Source organism: Strix aluco, chromosome 4, assembly GCF_031877795.1.
Source record: "Strix aluco isolate bStrAlu1 chromosome 4, bStrAlu1.hap1, whole genome shotgun sequence".
Lineage (NCBI taxonomy): Eukaryota > Metazoa > Chordata > Aves > Strigiformes > Strigidae > Strix > Strix aluco.
This window is the reverse complement of record NC_133934.1, coordinates 65778974-65803175: the sequence shown is the minus strand read 5'-3', so window position 1 is coordinate 65803175 and position 24202 is coordinate 65778974. Positions and strand designations below refer to the sequence as shown.

At 52.6% G+C, this 24202-nt stretch overlaps 1 long non-coding RNA gene across 1 annotated transcript; it reads left to right on the top strand.

The window, feature by feature from the left end:
- The first annotated feature begins 2808 nt into the window (after positions 1 to 2808).
- Positions 2809 to 6705, top strand: LOC141922331 (uncharacterized). Its single transcript, XR_012622956.1, has 6 exons — positions 2809 to 2900; positions 3563 to 4125; positions 4365 to 4658; positions 4957 to 5119; positions 5721 to 5959; positions 6491 to 6705. It is a non-coding gene; the product is annotated as an uncharacterized LOC141922331 (long non-coding RNA).
- Positions 6706 to 24202: the final 17497 nt, after the last annotated feature.

Genomic DNA, 24202 nt, shown 5'->3' with positions numbered 1-24202 from the left:
AGGCCTACCATTTTCTGCAGAATAGCTTACTATGTTTTAGGACTTAGTTTTCACTTCTTGAGGAATAACTTCATTTCTTCATAACTTCAAGTGATAATCATCTGGTAATACTTAATATTAACCCAAAAGTTACAGTTCATCTGTTTAATATCTCAAGAAGATCAGTTAGTCTTTGTGTAAGAAAAACTGTACTGCATCTGAAAACTGACTCTAATTAGTGTTACCTGAATTATCTAGGTATTAGACAAAAGTTCAAAACAAAACATGTGTTCCTAAGTGAGTCATCTGATGTGGATCTGGACAACGATAAGAAGCTCTGCTATGAGCTTTGTAGAGTTCATTGATGAAACCAGTAATTCTAACCCAACACTCTTCATCAGCATCTGGTCCCACACTGTTGACAAACAGGAATTCAACCATCAACCTCAGAAAGCAAGGAACAAGCTCTGCATAGCACATGATATATAGAGACTTTAACACAGCTCAGACAAGAGAAAACCAGCTGCAAGTGTTGCACCCAATACCTGCATGTTTTACTGCATGTCATTGTGCGTCTGTATTTACATGTACCTGTTAGAGATAAGGTACATAACTGCACCTTATCCTCATTGCCAGCCAGCTGACTCAGACAAGCTTTGGGCAGTCATTTAAACCAAAGCTTAATTGGAACTCCTGGGCCAATGAGCAGAACAAGTGGGTCAAGGTACCAGGTGAGACTGGACAAGACACCTACTAGTGCCCTCAGGTCTCCAGCACACTCCTAAGCTTTTCTGCCTCCTGTGGTGATACCTAGGGCATGAATCAGCAGCAGGACAAAGACTGCTACATCACATCACTCAACAAAAAGCTATCAAGTGCCCTCTTAAAGGACTCCTTTAAGAGAGGAGTTTTTCACTATGTTTTGAGACAAAGAGGAGAAGAATCCTCAAAAGGCAGTTCTTCATGCCTCACAGCACCTTCTGCTAAAGACATTTCACAGAAGTCCATGATGAAACAACTGAGTGGGTACTTGAACTTGGTGTCAAGCCAGGGCTGCTCCTGCTTAAAGACAGCTCAAAGCTGAACAAGAGAGCCACAACTCATCCTACCTTGACACAGCCAATCCAATTCTAGCAATTATGTACAGCTCACATTCCAGTTACTAACTTAAATAACAAAAAATAGCAGCTATATGTGCAAACCAGTATAGAAAGGCAACTACCAAGTATAATAGCATTTTTACAGGCTAAGCACATTTTATCGTTTGAAATTAAATCCAGGATTTCATCTACAGGCCTTAAACACCCTGTCTCTGCCCAAAAAAACATTCTGTGGGCCAGATACAACAGAAGAGAAGCCTCAGAGCAGAGAAGCTGAGAGCAGGACTAAGAACTAGTCTCATAACTGAAGCACAGCAGCACCAGACAGGGGGCAAAAAACCACTTTACTGAAGCTTGTGGAGACCATGACCACTTGTAAAAAACATAGAGCTCACAAGCTGCACTACGTCTCTCACAGAGCCTCTACAAAGCACAACACAGCCCTTGCCAGTTAATCCCTGTCAGCACTGAGCAAGCTAACCCAGTCATACAGGCGATACTGCCATATGAGTAACTGCAACAAGGGTTAGAGCGCCCCACTGAGAAAGCTCAGCACAGTATCTTCCTAAAAGAAAAGCTTATTCCCTAAACAGCACCCCACAGCATTTAAGCTTAGCATTACATCTCATAGGTCAGTCTGCACCAGGCAATTAAACATGCCCTACACAATTAGGACAAGATGATGGTTTAACAGAGTGATTTGGAATTACTCTGCAATCAGAGCAGTTTCAAAGAGAGTTCATCAGTATGGTGATAGACACTTTATTTGAATGAAGACAAGTTTATCTACATACTTATAAAGCATTTTTAAAAATACTATGTTTCCAAACATTTTTAGTTTTTGTGTTTAAATCAGCTTGAACTCAATACACAAATTCTCTTCCCAGTTGTACTACCAAACTTAAAGAATAGCTCAGTTATTATCATCATTACTAAGGGTAAGACACCTTGAATTTATGAAGTTATTAGTACAGATGAATGGAAATAAATGGTTAGTGAAATTAGAGCAAGATAACCTCTCTGGCTCCTACTACCTGCCAAAAAAACCCTCCAGTTCCTTATTACAGGGAGTCCTGCTCTTAACAGTTACTTCCCCCCCACAACAACTACAGTCAGCACACTACCTTACCAAAAGAAAAACTATAGCCACACATAACACCAGAACTTTTAATATTCTCACACAAAATAACTTCCATGTCCAACTAAGACTAGAAATTGAAACATAGTAAGAAAAAGGCCTTAACAAAGTCCCAAAAAAGCAAAAACTTAAGTAAGAAAAAAGTAAAATAAGCCTTAGTTCATATCATGCTAACAACCTTCAGGGCAAAAAAATAACACCTTACTAGTAAACAAACTCAGAAAGCAAATACCCCCTCAGCCCTACTACAAGTGCACCTGGGGTCACCCAGTACCTGCTACTTCATATGTTACTCATTTTAATGTATCTATAATCAATGTATTTTAAAAAATATAAAATACTATTACTATATTAAATGAAACAAACAAACAAACAAACAAAAATCTTAAAAAAATTACAAAAATCATCTGAACTAACCTTCATGCGACAACGACCATTATGTACTCCCGCCCTGGGTCACGATTGGCGGTTCCCTTGTGACGTTCGCAGCGTTGATTGGACAAAGGGATCCAGTCCCCGCCTCCTTCCCCCCCTTGCGGCAGGGGCGGGGCGGCCCCCCCGAGGCTTTAAGAAGTCCCGTGAGGCGCGGGAGCTGCTGCAGTACCCGCCGCCGCCGCCAGGGGGCCTCACCGCGGGGCACAGCAGGAGGGGCCCAGCGGCACGGGAGGCTGCGACGGGAGCAGGTACAGGGGAGCTGGGCGGGGAGGGGTGTCCCGGTTACTGTTGGAGTGTCCTCTGACTGCAGGGGGGAGCCCTACCGCACCCAAGCACCGTTTCCGGATGACTGAGGGCCCCGCCGTGCCCCTCGCGAACCCTGGGCCCGGCCACAGTGAGCTGTGACGGGGCCCAAGCAGGGCTGGGGGGTCGTTGGGCCCGGCCGAGGCTTAGGGGTGGTGTCTGGGCCTAGGTGGGGCATGAGGGGGTGTCCGGGGTGGGGGGTGGTTGGTTGCCCCCTGGTTGGGGCATGCGTGTGTCAGGGCCTGGCTGGGATGTGGGGGCAGTGAGGCTCGGGGCTGGGGGCGGTGGGGCCCGCCGGGCTGTGGGGGGGCAGCTCCGTCCCGGAGCAGCCCCGTGGGGCTCAGCCCGGGGGTACAGGGCCTCCGTGCGCAGATGCCGCCTCGCAGGGAGCCGCTGCAGTTGCACGTCCCTGCTGGGGCCATGGGCCCGGACACGGGTGTCCCCCCCGTGCGGGATCAGGGATGGGGGCTTTGAGGTGTGGGCCATGGCTGTGGGTGCTGCCATGGCGGGGGGACTCTCGGGGGCTGGCGGATGCGGGTGGGTGCAGGCTCTGCAGTAATGCCCTGTCTGAGGTTTCCCTTGGTGAGTTAATGCATTTTTGGTGCAGGTTTTCTGGTCCCCGTGTAATGGCGGTACTGCTGGATTTGCCACGATCCCAGAGTGAGACGTTTGACCTCGACTGCTCTGGGCTGCACCCATTTCCAGCCCCGGCCAGGCCAGGATGGTTTGGGCTGCACCGGCGGGGCGTTCCCTGGACACCAGGGCATGGTCTTGGCATCCAAACCCCCAGACTGGATGGCTGGTGGACTGCCTGAATTTCCTGGGGTTCTCCAAAGAGGGGAAACCGAGACAAGATGCTTGTTACTACCCTGATCACTGTGAGTAACAGGAGGCAGGAGGAGCTGGAGGCACCTGTATTGGCTCCACCTGCCTTCTGCTGCCTGGGTTTGTCTGCAGTTTCTTCTGGTTCTCAGCTTCAGGTGTTGGCAGTTACTTGGAAGAAGAGTTTTTGTTTCTTCCTTCAAAACCCCAAGAGCTGCAGCTGGTTCTGGGCAGGGCTGGAGGGGGTCAGGTCCCCTGAGCTGCTGGGGGCAGTGGGGCTGGGACCAGAACTGCTGCAGTGGTTCTTCAGGTCACCCAAATGAGAACAGCCTTTCTGCAGGAGTTCTGGTGAGTTTCAGGGTGTCGTTATGTGCATTTTTATTTCCTTTTTTTTAATGCAGTTTATTAGCTGATGTGTTTGAACAGCAGTTTACCAGTCCCCTGTGTGTGGTTGCTAGGCACGGGTTAAGGTTAAGATGTGAAGTTAAAACTTAATCTTAAAGGTTAAAGTTTTGACTTGGTGCAGCAGTTGTTGTATTTGTGCATTGATTTTTTACCATGCTTTTCTTTCTTCCCCCTGAAAACAGAGTGTTTTATTGTCCCATGTCCTTCTCTGAGCCCTTCCCGTCCATCTGCCTGGCCCTGCATTCTCTCAGCTGCTGGGTTTCTGCCAGGAGCCCATGAGTGACCGTGGCCAGGCGCAGCGCTGGCTGTTGGCCGTGCTGTCTCCTGGCTGCCATCGCCATGCTGCCTGTGCTCTGGCAGCTCTGTGGGACTCTGTTGTGTGCTGGGCACGAGGGCTTCTCGCTCACAGGGCCACCAGCGTCGGGGCAGCTGTGGCTCAGGGGAACTGGCTGACGCCATGGCTGCTCCCACTACTGGTAAGTGGGGACTTTGGTGGCTGCTGCGGTGACTTTCCTCGGGGCATGGGAGAGGGGAGTGGAGCTCCTGGGGGCCTGGGGCTACCACAGGTCCCTGGGCCAAAGTCCCAGGGGCTGACATCTCCCTGCAGGACTCGCTTGGAGCGGCCTTGGGGGCAGCCATGGGGGCGGCTCTGGCAGTGGCGTGTGCTGCCCGTGCCCCCTGCCCAGGGGGTGTTAAGAAAACACCCTTCCCTAGTGATGGCATCAGTTGGGTTTTATCATATGAAAACTTATTAACTTTGCTGCTCTGTACTAGTTCCCGTTCTGCACCGCAACGTGATGGGGTGGTGGAGTTCACTGGAGGTGCAGGCAGTGTTCACACTGAAGAAAACAACCTAAAGGACAACCCGGCCCTGGACATAAGGACTTGGCTTCGTGGAAGCTGAGAGCTGTCCCTGAAGGATAAGGGATGCCAAGAGGTAATGCTGGTATCCCAGCCCCTCTGATGTGGTTTGAACCCCTCCCAGTGCCTGGCTGGGGCCCAGTGACTTTCCTGGTGGGTTTCAGCACCAGCCCTCTGGAATCCTCTCTCGGGGGGGCAGTGGCTGCAGCTCGGCCTGTGGGGCTGGGGGTCCCTGGCAGCTCCCCATTTCCCCATGGGATCAATCCCTGCTCTAGGATGCCGGCGGCTCCTGGGCCTGGCTGCCAGCCGTGTGTGCTGGGGGAGAAGGGGACTCTGCAGCGCTGGGGATCTCCTGGGGTGCCCCCTCCTGCCGCTGGGTTCCCTCCTCCTGCTGCAGGCACCGGCTGGTTTCTTCTCCACAGCTCTTTCTCGGAGCAACTGCCGGCAGGACAGGCCCCTCCAGCCTGGCACTGGCTCTGCCAGAGCTGGGGAGAGCTCAGACCAGCGGGGACTGGTTTCCACTGGGTCTCAGCCCTTCAGCCCTGCCCGGCATCATCTGCACAGGCAGATGCCCAAGGACTGGAGCTGGCAGCATTAGGTCGATCCCGTGGCAGGGCCTTGGGGCGGCTCTGAGCTCTGTTTGAAGCTGTGGTTTTACCTAAAAACTTCTTTTTCAGCTAAAAACGTGCTGCAGTGCGAGCAGAGGCCTCTCCAGGGACCCGCAGTGTCTCCTGCAGCCCCATCAGTGAGAGGGCAAAGCTGGCCTGGCCAGGCACAGGGAGCAGCAGCTGTCCTGGTGCTGCCGGTCCCTTGGGAGGTGTTGGTGGCCCCGGCGATGCTGCGTGGCCGTGCCTGTGCCAACAATGTGTGGGGAAGGCTCATCCTGGCACCAGGCGAGGTGCATGTGCCTGGTGGGGTGAGTGTCCCTGGGCGGTGGCCGAGTGGTGGGACCGGGATGCTCAGCTCCCAGGGCTGGCTGAGGGATGGGGAAGGGGGGTGCCATCCCCTGGCAGAGCTCCCCATGGGGCCCATGGCAGGAAGGCCGCATGTTTTGCGGGACCATGGCTGTGAGGGGCGTTGGGAGCGGGCACTGTTGGGGTTTGGCCCAGACCCTGCTGGCACTGGTGTGGTGCCAGCCCTGTTCCCAGTCTGGGGCTGCTGTGGTTGGTCTGTGCAGCCGCTGCTGCTGCGCAGGGCAGGTGGGTTTTTAGCCAGATCCTGGCTCTTGCCCGCTCTTCCGAGGAGAAGTGGGACGTTTCTGGTGTCCTGTCCCCGTTTCACCCTCCCCTCCCATCTTAGGTGTGCAGTACTGGGTTGCTGCTTCTGAGGGGTCGGGCAGAGCTGCCAGTGCCCAAGAAATAGCAGGGTTTGCAGTGCAGCAGCTCTGGGGGCTCTTTGGGCCGGGCTGCGCTGCCAGGAGCTGATTGTCCAACATCCCCCTGCTCAGGGATGGATGGACGGACAGACAGAGGAGCCCCAGGAAGAAGCCAGGCTGCCTGCACCTGCCTGGAGATGCTGCAGGGACTGCACAGCTCCAGCACAGCACGGCTTCAGGTTGGTTGTTTGGGCCCCATTTGTTTGGCTGGTTTCTTGTTTTGGGCTCCTGGACAGCTCCAGCTCATTCACAGGTTGGTTGTTTCTGGTCCAGCCTGTGAACAGCTCCAGTTTGTTTGTAGCTTCAGGTCATTGTTTCTCTACCTGTTTTTTTCAGGTCTGGCTGCAGCTCGTTTTCATCTCCAGTGCAATTGAGTCTCCAGCTTGTCTTCAGTTCCAGTTTGGTTGTGGCCCCAGCTGGTTTCCATCTCCAGCCATGACAGCTTGTGCTTGTTAAAACAACCTTGGCTTTTGGCAAGGTCGTAAATCAATCACTGTCATGACTGTACACATGTTGACTAATTAGTTTGTGTTTATTGTTCAATGACTATTCTGGTGCTTGTACACCCCTTGAATAAAGAGTTGGACACACAAAGATGGTGTGAAAAGTGCCTTTTGCCCCAGAGACTATCTCAGACATTTAATTCTGCCTGGTGCATGCCAGCCTCCCTGGCTTTGGGGACCAATGTGACCCGACCCCCACCTCCGGTGGGGGCCTATGCACCCTGCCCACGCCCCTTCCTGCCCCCCACCCCAAACCCAGGCGTTACCCTCCCTCTGGAGCCCCCTGAGCTCGTTCCCATCTCCCCAGCCCAGCTCCTGCTCTGGGAAAACCCACGACTGGGCCCAGCCCTGAGCCCCAAACCACCCCCCTGGGCCTGCTCCGAGCCCCAGGACAGGCCCGAGCCGGCGGCCACCTCTTCCAGCAGCCCCCGCTCAGTCTCTGCTGCTGTCACCCCGAACTGGCCCAAGGGTTCGAGTCCCCAATACCCCGCGGCTGATCCCCGACCCCCCCCAGACCCACGTGTGGCGGCGGGACGGGCCCGGGAGCCCCGGCGGGGGCGGGCGGTGCTTGGGAACGGGCCGGGGGGACCCGCGGGGCGGGCCCGGCCCCGGGTGACCGCGAGCGGCTCTGCTGAGGCCGGGCGGCGCCGGGCTCCGGCCCTCCGGGCTTTATTCCCCGGCGCCCCGAGACCCGCCGGCTCCTCCGTGGAGCCGCCGGCAGCGCGGCCGGCAACCGGCAGCTGCCCTCGGGCCTCCGCTCCGGTGTCGCGGCCCCGGCCCCGCCTGCCGGCCCCGTGCTCCCGGCCCGGGCTCCCCTCGTCTCACCTGGCCCCACCGGGGGAAGCCCGGAGCGGACGCCGCCGCCACGGGCAGGAACCCACTGAGGGCTCAGACGCGGCCGCGGGGACTCAAATGAGGTCGGGCCCGCCCCGCGCACGCGCGCTGGGGACGCGCCCACTCGCCGCACCTGTCTCGGGCCCCGCCCCGCGCACGCGCATTGGGACACGCCCCTCACACCTGTGCCAGGCCCCGCCCCGCGCACGCGCACTGGGGACACGCCCCTTCGCGCCCCGCCCCGCGCACGCACCGCCTCTTCTGCCGCCAGAAGGACGCCAGCACCGGCTGCGGCGGCGGCTGATGTTGCCGGTACGCGGGGCTGCAGCGTTGTGTGCAGCCTGGGGGCCTCTGCTGGGGTCATGCAGAGCCCCGGGGCGGTGAGGCGGGGGCTGGGGGTTGGGTCGGTGCCCGCCCTCGCGGGCGTGGGGGCCTCTCGGCGCTGCTGGGAGCGGACTGGGTGGTGTCCGCGCCTCCCCGGGTGAGTGGGGCCCGGCCCGGAGAAATGCGGCAGCGCCGGGACCGGGACCGGCCTCACGCGCGGTTCCCGAGTCCGGCCTCGCTGCCTCTGTCCCGGTGCCGCAGGCAGGAGGAGCCGCGCTCCGGGGCCGGGTCCCGGGACCCAAGTCCCGCGCTGCCCGCTCCTGCCCGCGGCTGCTGCCTGCCCGGGCGGGGGCTGCCCCGCTGGGGCTCCGGGCACGGCCTCGCCTTGGCGGCGGCGGTGGGGGGAGCCGGGGCTCTGCCGGTGCCGCGGCCACGGAATAACGGCGGCGCCTCCGAGCAGGCGCAGGGTGAAGGCGGCGATGGCCGGCGGGGTGGGGGGTGGCAGCCCAGCCTCGCCCCGGGACCCAGCGAAACAGCCCGGGAAGCCCTCTCTGTGCCTGAGCACGTCGGGTGTGGGCTCTGCTTCAAGGTCCCAAGCATATGACTTGGTGTCTGTTTCTGAGGCTTAAACTGGCCTATAAACCTAGTTTCAAGCGCCAAAACACAGCACTTAAGCTCTTTCTTAGTTCTACATTGGCCACAGGAGCCTTGTTTTGAACCCCAAAACACAGGACTTAGTCTCTGAGCCCAAACACCCAGGACTTGGTCTCTGTTTCAAGCCGCCCAAATGCAACATTTAGTCTTGCTTGGTGACCCTGCTTTCAAGACCCTCAACACACATGACTTAGACTCTGTTTCTGAGCCCTAAATCTGGGCAAAGGAGCTTTGTTTTGAGTCCCCAAAACACAGCACTTAGTCTCTGTTTCCAGACTTGAACATGTGTAACTGTCTCAACTCCTGTGTGCTTGAGCCCTAGACTTACTTTCTCTTCTTAAACTCTAAACCTGGCCAAATGAGCCTAGTTTCAAGCCCCGCAAAAACAGGACTTTCAGTTTCTGGTTTTGTGCTGCAAAACAAAACTTTTAGTCTTTCTTTCCAAGACCTCAGCATGTGAAATGGGGTCAAGTCCATGTGCCTGAGCCCAAACCCCATGGGATTCACTCACTATGAGCCCAGTTCTGCATCTGCAAAATGCAGGATTCAATCCCTGTTTTTAAACTCTAAATGTGGCCAAATGAGCCTGGTTTCAAGCCCCCAAAATGCAGCACTTAGTCTGTTTCCAGACTTGAACATGTGTAACTGTCTCAACTCTGTGTGCCTAATCCCCAGACCAGCCACTAAGCACAGTTCTGAGTCTGCAAAACGCAGGACTGCTTTAGGCTCTGTTTCTGAGCCTTAAACTGACCAAATGAGCCTGGTTTCAAGCCCCAAACACGCAGGACTTAGTCTCTGTTTCCAAGACCTGAGCATGTGTAACTAACTGCCTCAACTCTGTGCCTGAGCCCCAGACCCCACGGGATTCACTGTTTATGAGTCCCAAACCAGCCACTGAGCCCAGGTCTGAGTCTGCCAAACGCAGGACTTGGGCTCTGTACACCAGAACTGGCTCAGTGAGCCTGGTTTCAAGCTCCACCACACAGGACCTGGGCTCTGTCTCAAGGCCTCAAGGCTTGCTCTTGGCACCACAGCACCCATCTGGGGCTGGATCCCTCCTCCCAGGCCCAGCCCTGGCTCCACTGAGCCCCAGCCCCTGTGGGCCAGTCTTGGAGCCCCAAACCATCCCCTGGCCAGTGCCCACAGACCCAACACGACCCACAGCCCCGGCTCACCAGCCCCTTGCCCACACTGACCCAGGCAGCCCGGGGCTCACGCTCTGCTCTGCACCCCCCACAGCAACCCTGAGCCCAGCCTGGCGCCCGGCACGGCTTCTGTCTGAGCCCAAAGCTGCTCCTGTGGTACAGGGTCAGCAGCACCTGAGGGGGGGGAAAAATAAGCAGCTTATTCATGACACCACAACGCACATGGGCTTTGGGTTGAGGTGCTGATTTTCTCAAACAGCTTTCTCCACATCTAATCATGTATAAGGGACAGTACTGAGACTCTAAATCACATTTATGGCGTCATTCTTGACACTGACAGCTCAGGTCTGGAATAGAATAGAATAGAATAGAATAGAATAGAAATAGAAATAGAATAGAATAGAAATAGAATAGAATAGAATAGAATAGAATAGAATAGAATAGAATAGAATAGAATAGAATAGAATAGAATAGAATAGAATAGAATAGAATACCATCCAATACAATACAATAGTTGTGATGCTTTCCTTTATCCAGCACATCAGCGGCTTGAGTCACCGTCCCCACTCTCATTTCCACTTCTCTTTCCTTGCTCTTCAGGCAAAACACATAAAGCAGGGGGGGTCAGTGGGGACGTGCCAAGTCCAAAAAACCCCCAAAACTGGTTTTTACATTGGTTTCAATCAGGGCTACTCAGTTGTTCTCATTTAAACTCAGCTGTAGCACTTAGGAGAGGCTTCTCCTCTGCACCAATTTCAAGTATAATTAATTGCTTTCTCTTCAACTCCCTGCTCTCTTTGCAACTCGATGGCTGCTTCCAGCTTTAGCAAAGACTCTGCCTCCCTTTTTTGGGAGATCTCCTCCCGATGAGGTGAGCCCCCACCAACTCGGGCCACAGGCTGAATGTGACCAAATCTCATGGCAGCCAGCACCCGGCAGTGAGGGCCGTGGGGCTCTTGTGGCCCTGTGCTGCGGGCTCCTGTCCTGGGGCCTCGGGGAGCCACTGTCCCTTGCTGGGCAATGACAGGCCGAGCAAAGCCAGGGCTGGTGGCACCAAGAGCAAGGGATGCCCCAGCCTGGCACTGGCACTGCAAAAACCCACATGACAAGAGCTCAGCCAGGAGGGGAGTCTGTGTCCCTTGAGCAGATGCCCATAAGCACAAAATCTTGGAATGGACTGGAAAAAACCAAGCTGGGAAGTGCTCAGCTGCAGCTCTGGCTGGGGGTTGCTGCTGGTTCAGCTCAGCCATCAGCCAGGCAGGTTACAGCTCCTGCCCATTTGGAAATGCAGGTGTATGCAGAAAACAGCAATTATTCCAGGTTTCCGTCGGAAAAGCAACACCGAAGGCAGCAAGGATGTGGGTAAATACTCTGGGTCTGTTCTTCTCCCTCAGCCTGGGGGAGACCCCGACCCTGTGGCCAGCCGAGCTGGAGGCCAGATCCACACGGCAACAGAGGCCAACGCGTTACAGAGGTGCAAGGCACAGAGCTGGACCTTCCGGAGCCTCCTGCAGCCAGAGCCTCATCTCACAGGCACCTCGGGGATGCTCCTGCCCACGGTCCAGCCAGAGCCTCATCTCATGGGCAGGGCCAGGACCAAAGCCAAGTGTTTTGCCATGCATAAGCCCTGCATCGCCTGCTGCAAAGCCCAGCCTGCCTTCTGCCCGTCCCCTCCCGCCCTACAGCGCAGGGCACGGGGGTGTCTGGCCAAACAGCTGTGCAGGCACAACCCTGTTGCTCATCTCTCCATCTCCCCATCAGCAGGGACTGACACCTGGGGACACAGCAGCAAGAATGACGCCGCTTTTCTGTGCGTCACCCTTGAAGAAATGAGGCTGAGCTGGCGCGAGCATCACTGCTGTCTGCCGGGGGCATTGCCCGGTTTTACAGGCGCGCGTGGCAAAGCAGGCGCCGTTCAATTCGGATGCTCTTTTCACTGCAGGAGCCACAAAACAGCTCTCATCTCTACCTGCGTCAAGGAGAAATTCTACCCTGCACAAAACACCTATAGATTAATGCCTGTGTTGCATGTTGGAGCTATAGAAAAGCTGCCATTACAGGTGAGCAGTATGATGACGCAGCTTTGAACACACATCACATGTGTCACCTCTGGCTCCGAAAGACTCAGCAGAGGCTGCTACCTGCTGCTTTACAATGGAGGTTGAAATGGCTGCCTAAAGGAGGCTGAAAGTCTGGAAACCAGAGGAGGAGGAGATGCTCCGGGGATCAGGGAGGATGCTGTCGTGGCACAGAGCACTCCCAGCAGCACCGGGAGTCGGGGCTGAGCGCAGTTTAGCTGTGCTGCATGGCCATGGGATTTTCCATAGGCTCAGCCTAAACCAGCTTGCTGGGAGAAACCGCTTCACCTTGTTTCAGCCTGAGCCTGGTGAGATAAATCCCACCAGTGCAGCCACTGGGGAGGGGGAAAGGGGAACTTGAGCGTGGGGAGAGAAAGGTTTGGACCTTGAGCAAAGCCCCTGAGTGGGACGATACACCCCCAGCTATTTACTTTTATGAGGAACATGCCTGGAAGGGGCTTTGGGGGTTTCTCTGCCGGGACACCCCCCTGGGAGCTGGGAGGCTGCCCATTGCCCTGCCGGCTCTGCCCTCCCACTGCCCCCACAGCACCCAGGCAAGTGAACAGCAGCACCCCGAAATCAGAGCGATGCTCTGGTCAGGAGGGGTCTCTGCTGGCACCAGCTTCAGAGTTGCTGTTTGTGGGAGCCAACCAGTTGCAAAGGCAGTGGCATCCACTGGAACTGGGAAATGGTGACCAGCTCCCCCCGACTGCCCCTCTGCCGGCTGCTTTGCTGCTTCTGGCAGCGACACGCACCGAGGGGCACGATTTAAGCAGCCCCCTGCAAGGGGGACATGTCTGCCTCTTCCCTGTTGTTCTTTATCACTGTTCAATTATTTTTTAAATCCATCTGAGTGTGTCAGTGTCAGAATCCCAGCTACCAGAAGCAATCCTTTCCCAGAAGGGAGAGCAACAAAACGTCCCAAAGCCCAGCCCATAACGGGGTGGCAGCACTGCAGGCGCTGCCTCAAAACCCTCTCCGGGAGCAGAAGTCGCTCCTGTTTCTCCCTGCTCCATCGTGGCCCACAGCTCCATATCCCTGCTGAGGGTGGGGAGGCATTTCCCGGGGTCAGGAGCAACCGGGCTGATCCCCACCCATGGGTGCCGGGCGGGCGAGGGGGAGATTGACACCAGCCCAGACGGGCTGAGGGAGAGGTTGGAGATGAGGGCGTAACATGGAAAAGGACAGAGGAAAGAAAGCCCCAGGTTGTACCCCATGCCAGGCTGGGCAGGGAGATCACAGGGGGCTTTTGCTGCCCTTTAGCCCTTTGTGCCATAAACCTCCCCCCCATCCAGCTTGATTTCCCAAACAGGGGCACACACACCTCTGGGCTTTCCATGGAAAACCCACATGCAATCGCCGGCAGGCAAACAAAGTGGGAGTGACTCTTGATTGCCTTTGGATGCATTTATCTGAATTATTTTAGCAATGACATTATTCACCGTCACTCAATGCAGCTGCTGCAGCCCTCCTGGGAGGCTGGTGCTGCTGCCCCAGGCAGCTCTGTGGGCAGGGAAACCCATCCCACTGCTTCCTGGGAGAAGCTGCTCTCCATCCATCAGAGGCAGCACCAGCTCCAGGAATGCGGCACAAGCTTTATTCCATACAACATTATTATTACAGAGAGCCCAAAGCAGCAAAACCAGGTACAAACTCGATCCACACAGCATGCTGGGTCACCGGCATTGGTACCAAGTGAAATACAACCCAGCAGCCCCATCTCCAGATGATGCCAGCCACGGGCACAGACACGGCCAGCGGCTCTTCATTTCCAGTTGCCACACAGCGCCGTTTTCCCTACGCCAACCTGTCCCAGCTAAGCCACTGGATCAGTCCAGTTGGCTTTGTTCTTTTGCCAGCAATAAGAGAAGAGAAATCAACTGGTTTCCTGGAGAGACGGTCGAGGTTTGGGAGGCAGACGCTGTCGTGCCCAACCCACCCCATACCCACCTCCCAGCTGGCAACAGCCCCCAGCCCCGAGTCACCCACAGCTCGATCAGAGGCCGGCAGCGAGCTGAGGGGCTCTTGGTTTGGCTTGGTGGGGTGTTTCATATGGCCTGAGTTTATATAGCTAATGAATAGAGCCCTTTCTGCATTTCAAGCCTGAAGCAGCACTCCTCTCAGCAAAGAGACACAGATGTGCTCCATCTTCCCTGAGCAGGGTTAAGCAAACTCCGCACCTTACTTCCCATCACACCATCCCACATCTACACACATCTACAAACACACACATAAACTTCCGTAGCCTTCGTGCAATGCTAACTCCACTCTGGCTGCTTGCCTAGGTTTGGCTTTTGCCAATTCCCTCACACTACTTAACAAGCTAGCTTTAATGTATTTTTTTTTTTTTAAATCACTCAGAGAAGCACATCACCAAGGCACAGCAGTCCCCAGCAAGGCAGAAGTTGGGCTGGTGAAGGGCAGTGGCACCCTGTGTCCTGCCGCAGGGGCACAGGGCAGCCCCCCAAGCTCACGCCTGACTCCTTACCGTGCTCAGGAGCAATGGGGCTGTCACTCTCCCAGGGGCTGCAGCAGTGCTGGGGAGCAGAAGGGCCCCTCCCCAAAGCCCAGCCCACCCCCAGCACCTGGGCTGAGTCCTGGGCAGCTCAGGAGAGCCACCTACAGCTGGGGAGAGCCTAGAAATCAGCCCTGAGAGGCTACTGCTGTAATTAATGAAGAATTTAGGCAGCTACTCACCAGATGCCTAATTTTTGAGTGCTGGCTGCAGGTCTGTGCTCCCCATCCACACAGGGAAAGCCCCATCACCCCTAAAGACAAAGCTTTACCCTGCTTTGGGCTGGGGGTGCCCAGGCTCACAGTGCCAGCAAAGCACGAGTGTGTTGGAGAGCGCAGAGGAGGGACAATAAACTCTCCTGTGCTATGAACGTCCCCAGAGGTCTCTACAGCAGCAGAAGGGACCCCTGGCTCTGTGCAGCCACCCCAGGCCCTTTGCCAGGGGGATCCTGACAAAGCGAGTGACAGCAGCCTAGCTGGTCCCCGTGTGTCCCTGGTCCTGCATCTCCTTGGCACGATACCAGGGGTTCTGGAGGAAAATCCTATGTGGTTGCATCAGCAGCTGGAGTGCAACGTGCCAAAGGAGCATCCCAGGGCTGGAGGTCAGGGCTGGTGCTCCCAAGCGCTCCCTGGAGCAGGGCCTTCCATCCTGAGTAGTGAGCACCTCGCCACATTTTCTCCCCGCTGGGCAAATGGCTGCCCTCACATCATGTTGGCTGGCATGACAGGACGCTTTCCATGGCAAACGCCAACAGCGAGGTAATTAGCTCGCCCCAAGGCTGGTCCCACAGCATCAACGTGCAGCCCTGGGGCTCAGTGGTGCCCCGGGACGAGACCCCACAGTGCGGCACAAGCCCAGTCAGCCCCGGGGATGCTCACAGTGATGCCAGGGCATAAACCCACGGACCAGGGCTGCTCTCCTCCGTGTGGCTGGCCTCCTCACAGCTCCTCTCCAGGGCCGCCTGCCAGCAGCACAGCCGAGCTGGCAGCTCCAGCCCCACAGTGGGGTAAGGGGAGCTCCCCATGGCCAGCATGGGGACCCTCAAAGCTGTCACGGGGAGTTGCTGCTCTGGGGATGGCCGCAGGCTCTGTCCGCACCCATTGTCTGGAGCTGCCAGTGCTGAGGGCAGCAGCAAAACCCAAACCCACCACAGCTTCTCTACACCCTGGGGGGCTAAACAACACCCAGCCTCCTCCCTGCATCCCCACTGCCCAAAAGCACCCACACCCACCATCACATCCCCTTCTTCCCTCTCAGGTGTGGGTCCTTTCCCATTGGCCAGGGAGTGCCCACACCTGTGGGGCTGCCCCAGCTTCTGGGAGAGGCTGGGAGCAAAACAGAAAAAAAAAAAAAGAAAAAAAATGAAAAGAAAGAAGGAAAAAATGATGGGGAAAAAAGGAAAAAAAAAACAGGAAAAAACAGATTTAAAAAGAAGGAAAAGAAAAAACAGGAAAAAATTAAAATGTAAAAACCTAGAAAAAATAAATAGAAAAAGAAAAAAGAGGAAAAGGTAAAAAAGAAAAAAGTGAAAAAGGAGAAAGAATGAAATAAAAAAGCACAAACATAGATAGTAGAGGTGCAAGAGGAGTGAAATGAGCAGTGTACCCATCTGCCCTCCCCCTGGACAGCTGGGGGAAAAAAACCCCAAAACAGTGAAGCAGTAAAACTGACCCCACAAAGCCCCTGCCTAAAAAAAAAAAAACACCTCACACCAAAAAAACCCCCCAACTCAACCATGCCTGAAACAAACAAACAAACAAACAAAAGATGCAAGTGGCAGCAGACCAACTCATGGCAATAATTGGCCCCTAGCCCCCCTGGCAGACCCCTGGCCCAGAGCAGGGGGGTTGCTGAGGGACCCCCTCATCAGAGTGAGAAGCCTTGGGGCTCTGGGGCCAGGTGCTGGGGGCTCCCCAGTGTGAGCCCTGTGGGTGCTGGGGCTGGGGCTGCTCTGGGAAGGGGGCAGGTTTGGGGGAGGGCTCTGACTGCCTTGGAATCAAAACCAAAAAAAAGAAGCAACAGGCGATTCACCAGCAGCAGGGCAGGTTATGTGGCTATGGGGTGAAATACAGGGGCTAACCTGAAAGGCAGTTTTTATGTTTGGCAAAAATTCAGTAATTCCTCCAGTGCTGCTGAGCAGCTGGGGGGGGCTGTCTGACACAAAAGGACCATTGGGATACCCCTGGCCAAGGCGGAACTTTGGTGCTGTTTCCCTATGGAGATGGGCTGGGGGGAGTCGAGGAGCCCCCTGGGGCTCAGAGCAGCCCAGGCCCCTCGCCCCTGGCTCCGGTGCAGTCCCTTGCCCCACAACTTGCAGCCCAAGGCTGCCAGCCACCAGCGAGCACCCCAGTGAGGCAGGACCAGGACTCTCAGCAATTATTGGCAGGCTGGGGGTGTCCACAGGTGTCGGAGTCACCGTTAGCCAGGGTCCTTATTTCTCCGTGCGGGAACAGAAACGACGCAACACCAATGTGATGATCAGGTCGTCCATCTTTTTATTATAGTTATTGTTCTAGTTTTTTTCTATTCCTTTTCTGGTTACATTTATACTCTACTAAGTTCCGTACACGCACTCATCTATCTTCTAATAGGCTACGGGTCATCTACACGCGCTGTTCACGCGCCTCTACAAGCATTTGCATTGGTTAATTGCAATTAGCACGTAAAGCCCAAAACTTGCCAAAACTCCCTTATCTCATACCCTGTTTTGCTCAGACTTGTGTGCTTTTGCTGACCACAGGTGTTTCTCACTTATCTGCTGTCTTGTGTGTTTTTGCCAGCCTTATTTTGCTGGCCTTGTCTTCGTCCTTGCATTCTTCTGTCTGCACTAACTTTCTCCCAGCGCGGCCCAGACTCCTACACACAGGCAGGCGGATTTTGCCAGGTCACTGGCTTTCGGGAGCCAGCCTCAGCCCCAGTGACTGAGCTGGGAGCTGTGTGAACAGCCCCACACCCCTGGGTTTTACAGCCCGAGCAGGGCAGAGGCCTTTGAACAGCTCCAGTGGTTTATTTTCTGATGGCAACACCCTACAAAGGGAAGAGGGAAACTTAAGGCGGGACAGTGACAGAGCCATGGGCACCCGAGGGCTGAGGACTCTCTGCAGAGCTGCCGCCGATGTCCCCTGTGTGCCTGCTGTGGGGGCCGGTTTGGCAGCAAGAGCCTGTCGGGCCCCACAGTAGAGTGGGTGAAACCTTCACACTGCTGCAAACTCCACGGTGCTGCTTTTGATCTGGCAACGTCTGTGCCGTGAAACCACTCCGATGTCAGCGCTGCCCTGTGAAGGGATCTCCTGGCACTCCCCTGAGCCTGCAAAACTCAAGGGGAGCGATGCTGTCCTCTCCCACAACAGGGCTGGACACAGCAGAACTGTATTTGGCTCCCCCCAAACCCAGCCCATGCATCTGCCCTGAACGTGGCTTCAGCACATTTCAACAGCGGAGCACTAAAACACCCGCCAGATGCACATCCCCTGTGGTGGAGGGTACAGGCAGTGCTGGGCTGCATCAGGGCTGCAGCGGGGCAGGGAGCTCTGGTTACAAAGACAAGGTGGAATCAGGCACCTCAGCTCCTCGGATTGTCAGCTGAAAATAGCTCCTGCTTCTCCAGTACAGTTCTCTCAGCTGCCCTAGCAAACCTCAAGCCAAAGACAAATGCAGAGGTGTTTGGTCACTCCAAGTAGACAAATACAGGGCTCATCTCAGGGGGTGGATAACTTCAAAATGAATTTTCAAAGCTAAACTTGAATATCTAACCTTGAATTTTTTACTTTTTATTTTCCCCAGGTTAACATGCAGAGACCATATTGTTTGAGAGACTGACAGAGTATCATCTACATTGTTACTTGAATGTTCATCAAATGCTTTTGGGCAGGCTGGATATGTTGTTTTACACATTCAGGAGTGATCGCACTCAGTAAGGGTGGTGCTGGTTCTTCTTTAAACCATTTATCCAAAGAAAGACACGCTGAGTTGCTTTACTCAGTGTCTTCACAGCATCAGCAATATTTCAGGCCAGGCTCGTTTTGAGTGCTTTGTAAAAGTAAATATTAGTGGATTGTTTACAAGCAATATCTATAAATATTTTTGTGGAAATGAACATGTTTGTGAGCAAATATGCACATAGTGCAGAGTGATTGCATTTTATTGTTTAATATGTGTCCTGGTTTAACCAGGATAGGGTTAAGTTTCCCCAGCAGTGGGGGGGAGCTCTAGCCGGGTTATTCAGATACCATGCAGATGTCACATCCTGGCAGGTCACATTTTCCTGGCGCGGGAGCGCGGTGCACTCATGGTTTTGTACATCGTGCTTCCCACTGCTGTATTTGGTAGCTATTTTGCTCTGTTCATTGCTATCACTATTACTGTTATTGTTATTGCTGTTGCTTGTTGTGTTGCTATTGCTCTGTTGTATTAAACCTTTCCTTATTTCAGTCTTGGAGCTTTGTATTTCACTCCCTTTGTGGGGGAGGGGCAGCGGCTGCGTGGTCTCAGACCCCGGCAGGGGCTAAACCACCACAATATGAAAGGGAGATTTCTTCCAGTAGCATAGAGTGTTCCAATTACATGATGATTCTCTAATTACTTGTTTTCACCTACATGTGTCATGCCCTTCATGCATAAAAAAGAGAATGCCGCATCAGCAGGCAAGATCTATTTCCCAAGACACTATTATTTCTGCTTCTAGAGTACTATGGAACATAAAGGTATTGGTACTTCATATAGGTAGCAAAGAGGAATAAACACGTTGTAATCACAGAGTAGTTGCAGACTACAGAGGTTGTGTCCTACAATGCCCTGACCCCGGGTGCTCCAGGACATCTTGTTGCGCTCAAGATAGGAATAACTTTATTGTGTAGAGGGGAACATACTAATCTGTATCACACAGAAATCCTCACTGGATTGATGGCAATCCATTACTTGGTTACCAGCGTGGTTCCTGTACACCATTTCAGCAAGCTGATGCACAAGAACAAGAGATTTTCTCTACTCTTTCAAGATGAAGTTCAAATGTGTTACTGTGTGGTGGGAGTGCTCTTGATTGCTTCTCTCCAGAGGTCACAGAACTGGTATGAAGGAGAAGCACATCCTTCATCCCCTCCGTTCCTCTCCTGCGTTCCAGCTTTGTCAATGCCCCATCGAATTTCACACCCACTATGAACTCCTGTTTCCAGGAAAGGGCAGGCATGGCTCCCTTTGGACTGTCAGCAGATACTCAGTCTGTGGTACTCCCATCAGAGTAAACAGGTTGGGAAAACACAACCTCCTGGTGCCTCTCTGTTCTGCTCCACATGATGAAGTGCATGGTGGGGAGAGATTAAATAGGAATTTGGAGAGATGGCAGTGATGGGCTGGCCTGCTTTGTGAATGTCTTGGAGAGGAAGGAATATTTGTTGTATTCTAAGGCATGTACTGTACAAATTCTTACTGTACAAAAAAGCCGTGGACAGGCTAGAGAGGGTCCAGAGAAGGGCCACAAAGATGATCAAGGGACTGGGCAGCCTGCTGTGTGAGGAAAGGCTGAGAGAACTGGGTTTTTTCAGCCTTGAGAAGAGAAGGCTTAGGGGAGATATTATCACCATGCTCCAGTATCTAAAGGGTGGGTACAAATGAAATGGAGACTCCCTTTTTACAAGGACTCACACGGTAAAGATGAGGGGTAAAGGGTACAAGTTACTCCTGGGGAGATTCCAACTGGACACAAGAGGAAAATTCTTTACAATGGGAACAATCAACTGTTGGAATAATCTCCCCGGGGAAGCGGTGGATTCCCCAACATTGTACACTTCTAAGATTCAGCTGGACAGGGTGCTGGGCCATCTTGTCTAGACCGTGCTTTTGCCAGAAAGGTTGAGCCAGTTGATTCTTGAGGTCCCTTCCAATCTGGTATTCTGTGATTCTATGATCTTCTGCATCCAGCTTGCCAGCTGCTGTGTGGGGCAGTACGAGGGCATGGATGCATGTAGATGCTCTTTGGAGCATGGCAGAAGCCCAAGGCATAGAGGATGAGGGCATCTCCAGGCAAGGGGCTGCCAGTCCTGCTAGTCTGGTGGCAGGCTGTCCCAACCTGGCGCATGAGTTTGTCTCTAACCCCCATCGCCACTGCCCACTGCTTCGTGGCAAACATGCAACTAGGATCTAGTTGCTTATCAGAAGGAAGTGTCAAAGTGCAGAGAGGGAATGAGGTGGCAGGAAGGCCAGTCTTCACCCTCATTCTGTATTCAGGATCCTGAAAGGACCAGTTTTCACACCTTTACATCCTTCCAGGTCTCCCCAAATCAAGAACAGCCACCGCATTGGTGTCAGACTTATATTCAGGAGGAAACTTCCAAGCGCTCAGAGTTGGAGGAAGGTTACAGGAAGAGATCAAGACAGACATAGCTGTACACTTTTATTTTTCCAGCATCTAAAGAACAAAGGCCGAGGCTCCTGTGAAGATGCTTTTGGCCTTCCATGCTTATTTCTTATTCCAGGTGAGAGAAAGATTTGGATTTGCATTTGACTGCAGAGGTCTGGGTGAGCTGCCTGTGTGTTTCTCATAAGGGATTTTACTTTGAATAACTTTGCTTTTAGCCCTTCTTCACTAATGGCTCATTCCCCATGTTAAGTGCATCGGGACACTTTGGAAACATCTGAGTGATTCTAGTCCACAGCAAATGGTGCGGGAGAGTAAGCCAGCCACTTAGGACTTTCAAAATGCATTTACTTAGGCTCAGAATGCACTCTTCAGTTTTAAACAGATTTCCTATGCTGTTGTCAGTGATTTATAGTAGTACCTCTTTCCCAAGTCATGGGAACCTGGAAGCATGTTAAATGTAACAAGTTGCCAGAGAAAGACACGTTGAAAGCAATTGCTTTTCCTCAGAAGCATAAACCTCCTCAGGTGGGACTGAAATAACTTGAGCCACCTGAGCTGATGTAAAACCACTGGGGAAAGAGAATCTGGTCCAGCACTTTCAGATTTGGTAATTCTAACCAGAATTTCGTAACGAGTTGTGAATACACCACACATGGAGGGAGAAAGCTATCAGGGAATAGATGGCCATTCTATGCGTCCCTTGCTCATTCAGTCTTCTTTAAGTGTCCCTTATTGACTACAGCCAAAAAGATGCTGGGCCACATGGTCAGTCTGTTCCAGTGTGCCTGTCCCCGTGCACTAGTTTTTCCTAGGAAATAAAAGGAGGACAACTTTCAGTTCCTACTTTAGGTTTTTAATTTTTTTCTTTAATGCTGTCAGTAAAATGTGTTTGAGTTTCTGTGTGAGGAGTCTTGACTCATAGACCAGCTCTGGCATGGAAAGCAGCATGCTCCCTCATCCCTTTCAGCAGCGGGGGCAATGGTTTTGGACAAACTGAGCATAGGAAAGTCTGTGTATTACTTGCGTTGGGTTCTGCAGAGATGGTTAAGTAATTTGGGATTGGTACTAGAATCTAAGAGATCTTCTTGCACCCTTTTGAGGGTGATCATAGTGTAGAAGTCTTGGTATTTGGGTCCAGGACCTACGTACCATGAAGCACATGAAATCTATTTATTTAAATGTACTATTATAATTTTGATTTCATGAATACCCATGCAATCGTAATGTTCAATGCAAAGCAGCCATCCTAAAAGGAGGGAAAGGAGTAGCTATGACTCTTCCCTACAGAGTAAACCACTGTTCTTGTACACGTGTGTACGTTTGGATTGATCACCTGTCAGATTTCAAAGGGGATTTGCATTTTCCTTACAACATGGAACAAGGGTAAAAGTAACAGGCTAAAATATTGTGCATTGTACTCCAAAGAAATTCCACAAAACCTTGTAAAATTCACACCAAGTGACAAAACGAAAAGGCTTTGCATCTCCTTCGGTAGTCTCGCAGGCGTCACACCCCCACTGCTGTCCCAGGAGTTGGGGTCTGCAGCATCTGTGACTCCTCTAGTCATCCATTCCACCACATTTGGAGCTTGCTCAGTGTGGGGCCAGCCAAATCCTTTTGAAACTGTGCTGAACTCCAAGTGCTGTGAGCATCCCTGGTGAGCGTTTTTCGGCTTGACTCCAAAGGAAACAATCCTGAGAAGCACCCCCCAGGGACTAAGTAATCCATGTGTCTCTTAATGAAATGTACAGTATCTGTGTGGGCTGAAAAAAATGGCATAAAAAATAAAATGCAAGTCCCCCCTCCCCGCCCTTTTTGTTTTTTTTTTTTTAGAAAATGTTATTTAGTGTGACAAATTGCCGTAACTAAAAGGAGAGAAATCTCTCTCAGAGCAGCTTGGAAATCATCTTCATCTATGCAAAAGAAAAGAACATGCTCCACAAATAGGGACGGGGATTTCTCTTCCATGTCAGTAGTCACCTGGTTCTAAAACTAAATCATTCCAGAAAAGACCTAATGCTCAGAGCCTGAAACACAATAAATAAGTAAGAGCAGATATTTCTGTGGGTTCGCAGATGGTGATTTATTTGTCTGAATGAAGATGTGATTTTGCTGATTGATCCTTCTAAAGCATTGTCTTCCTGCACAGGATCTTTCACATACCTCTGATTTCCCAGTTCTGAAAACCCAAGACTGCTCTCCCACCCGCTGCCATCCCGCTGAAAAGGAAGAGGACTTCTTCCATTTTGAATATAAATGGTCGGCATCTTCCTAAGATACTGATTAAAGCTGCTGGAATCTCTGCCTCGATTACAATCAAAGATACCTCTCTCTAATACTTTTGTAAAGAGTTAACACCTGAATTTTGTCACATGAAAAACTACCTGCTGGTCTTGCAGAATTTTTGAAACAGTATTTTAACAAGCTCTCATCTGGCCACATGTTGAAGTTGCAAGAACAGTTGAAGTTGCAGTTTCCCCTTAAAATAGAGTACCACCCAGGTACTGTCAATTCTGTGAGCCATTCCAGAAGTGGAAAATCAGTGCAATTTACAACTGTTGTTATTGCCAATTGCAAGCCATTTACCCTAACAGCTTGCATAGTGAACTTTAATAGAGCTTTTTAGCACTCTCAAATGGTGCTTATCTTAGAATTTTTTAGAGACTCTTCCTTATGAAATGTTAGTATTAGTGCTCTCTACAGGAATTTTAGTTCAACTAGACACTTACTTTGTATTTACTTGCTCAGCTTAAGACTGTCAAGAACATACTTTGAGAATGTAATTCTTAGCAGAATGCAGTAAAACAGAGGTTTAGCTGAGACCTGAAGCCAAACTGAGTGATACAAACTTCTCTTGTCAATGCAGTGGGTTGGAAATTTGGCCTTTTAGTATTAATGTTCTGTTTTGCTTTGATTTTTTTTAAAAAAAAGTCATTTAGCATTTTTATGACATCATTTAGCATTAAACATCAATAATTATAGACCAAATACCAAAATACTACAGCAAATTCTGGTGCAAACCACCACACCAGGAGCTACGCCCCACCACAGGTATCTGTAGCTGAGGCAAAGGCTGTTGCCTGGATAAAGCTGTGCTGCTCTTGCAGGTCTGTGAACACTTCGTTTACCAGCAGCACTGCGAGGCACAGCAGAAGGCCCTCCTGTCCCCAGGAGGTACCAGAGGTGACTTTACCTCTCAGTGGCCTCTCGGCCTCAGCAGAGCTGTGAGGAAATCTCTCCTCAGTCAGGCTGCAGGCCATCAGGTGGGGCTTCCAACCATAAAATCCTTACTGGAGGGACATGCATGACTTAGGCCATAGAATGGTCATAGAAGGGTTTGGGTTGGAAAGGACCTTAAAGATCACCTAGTTCAACC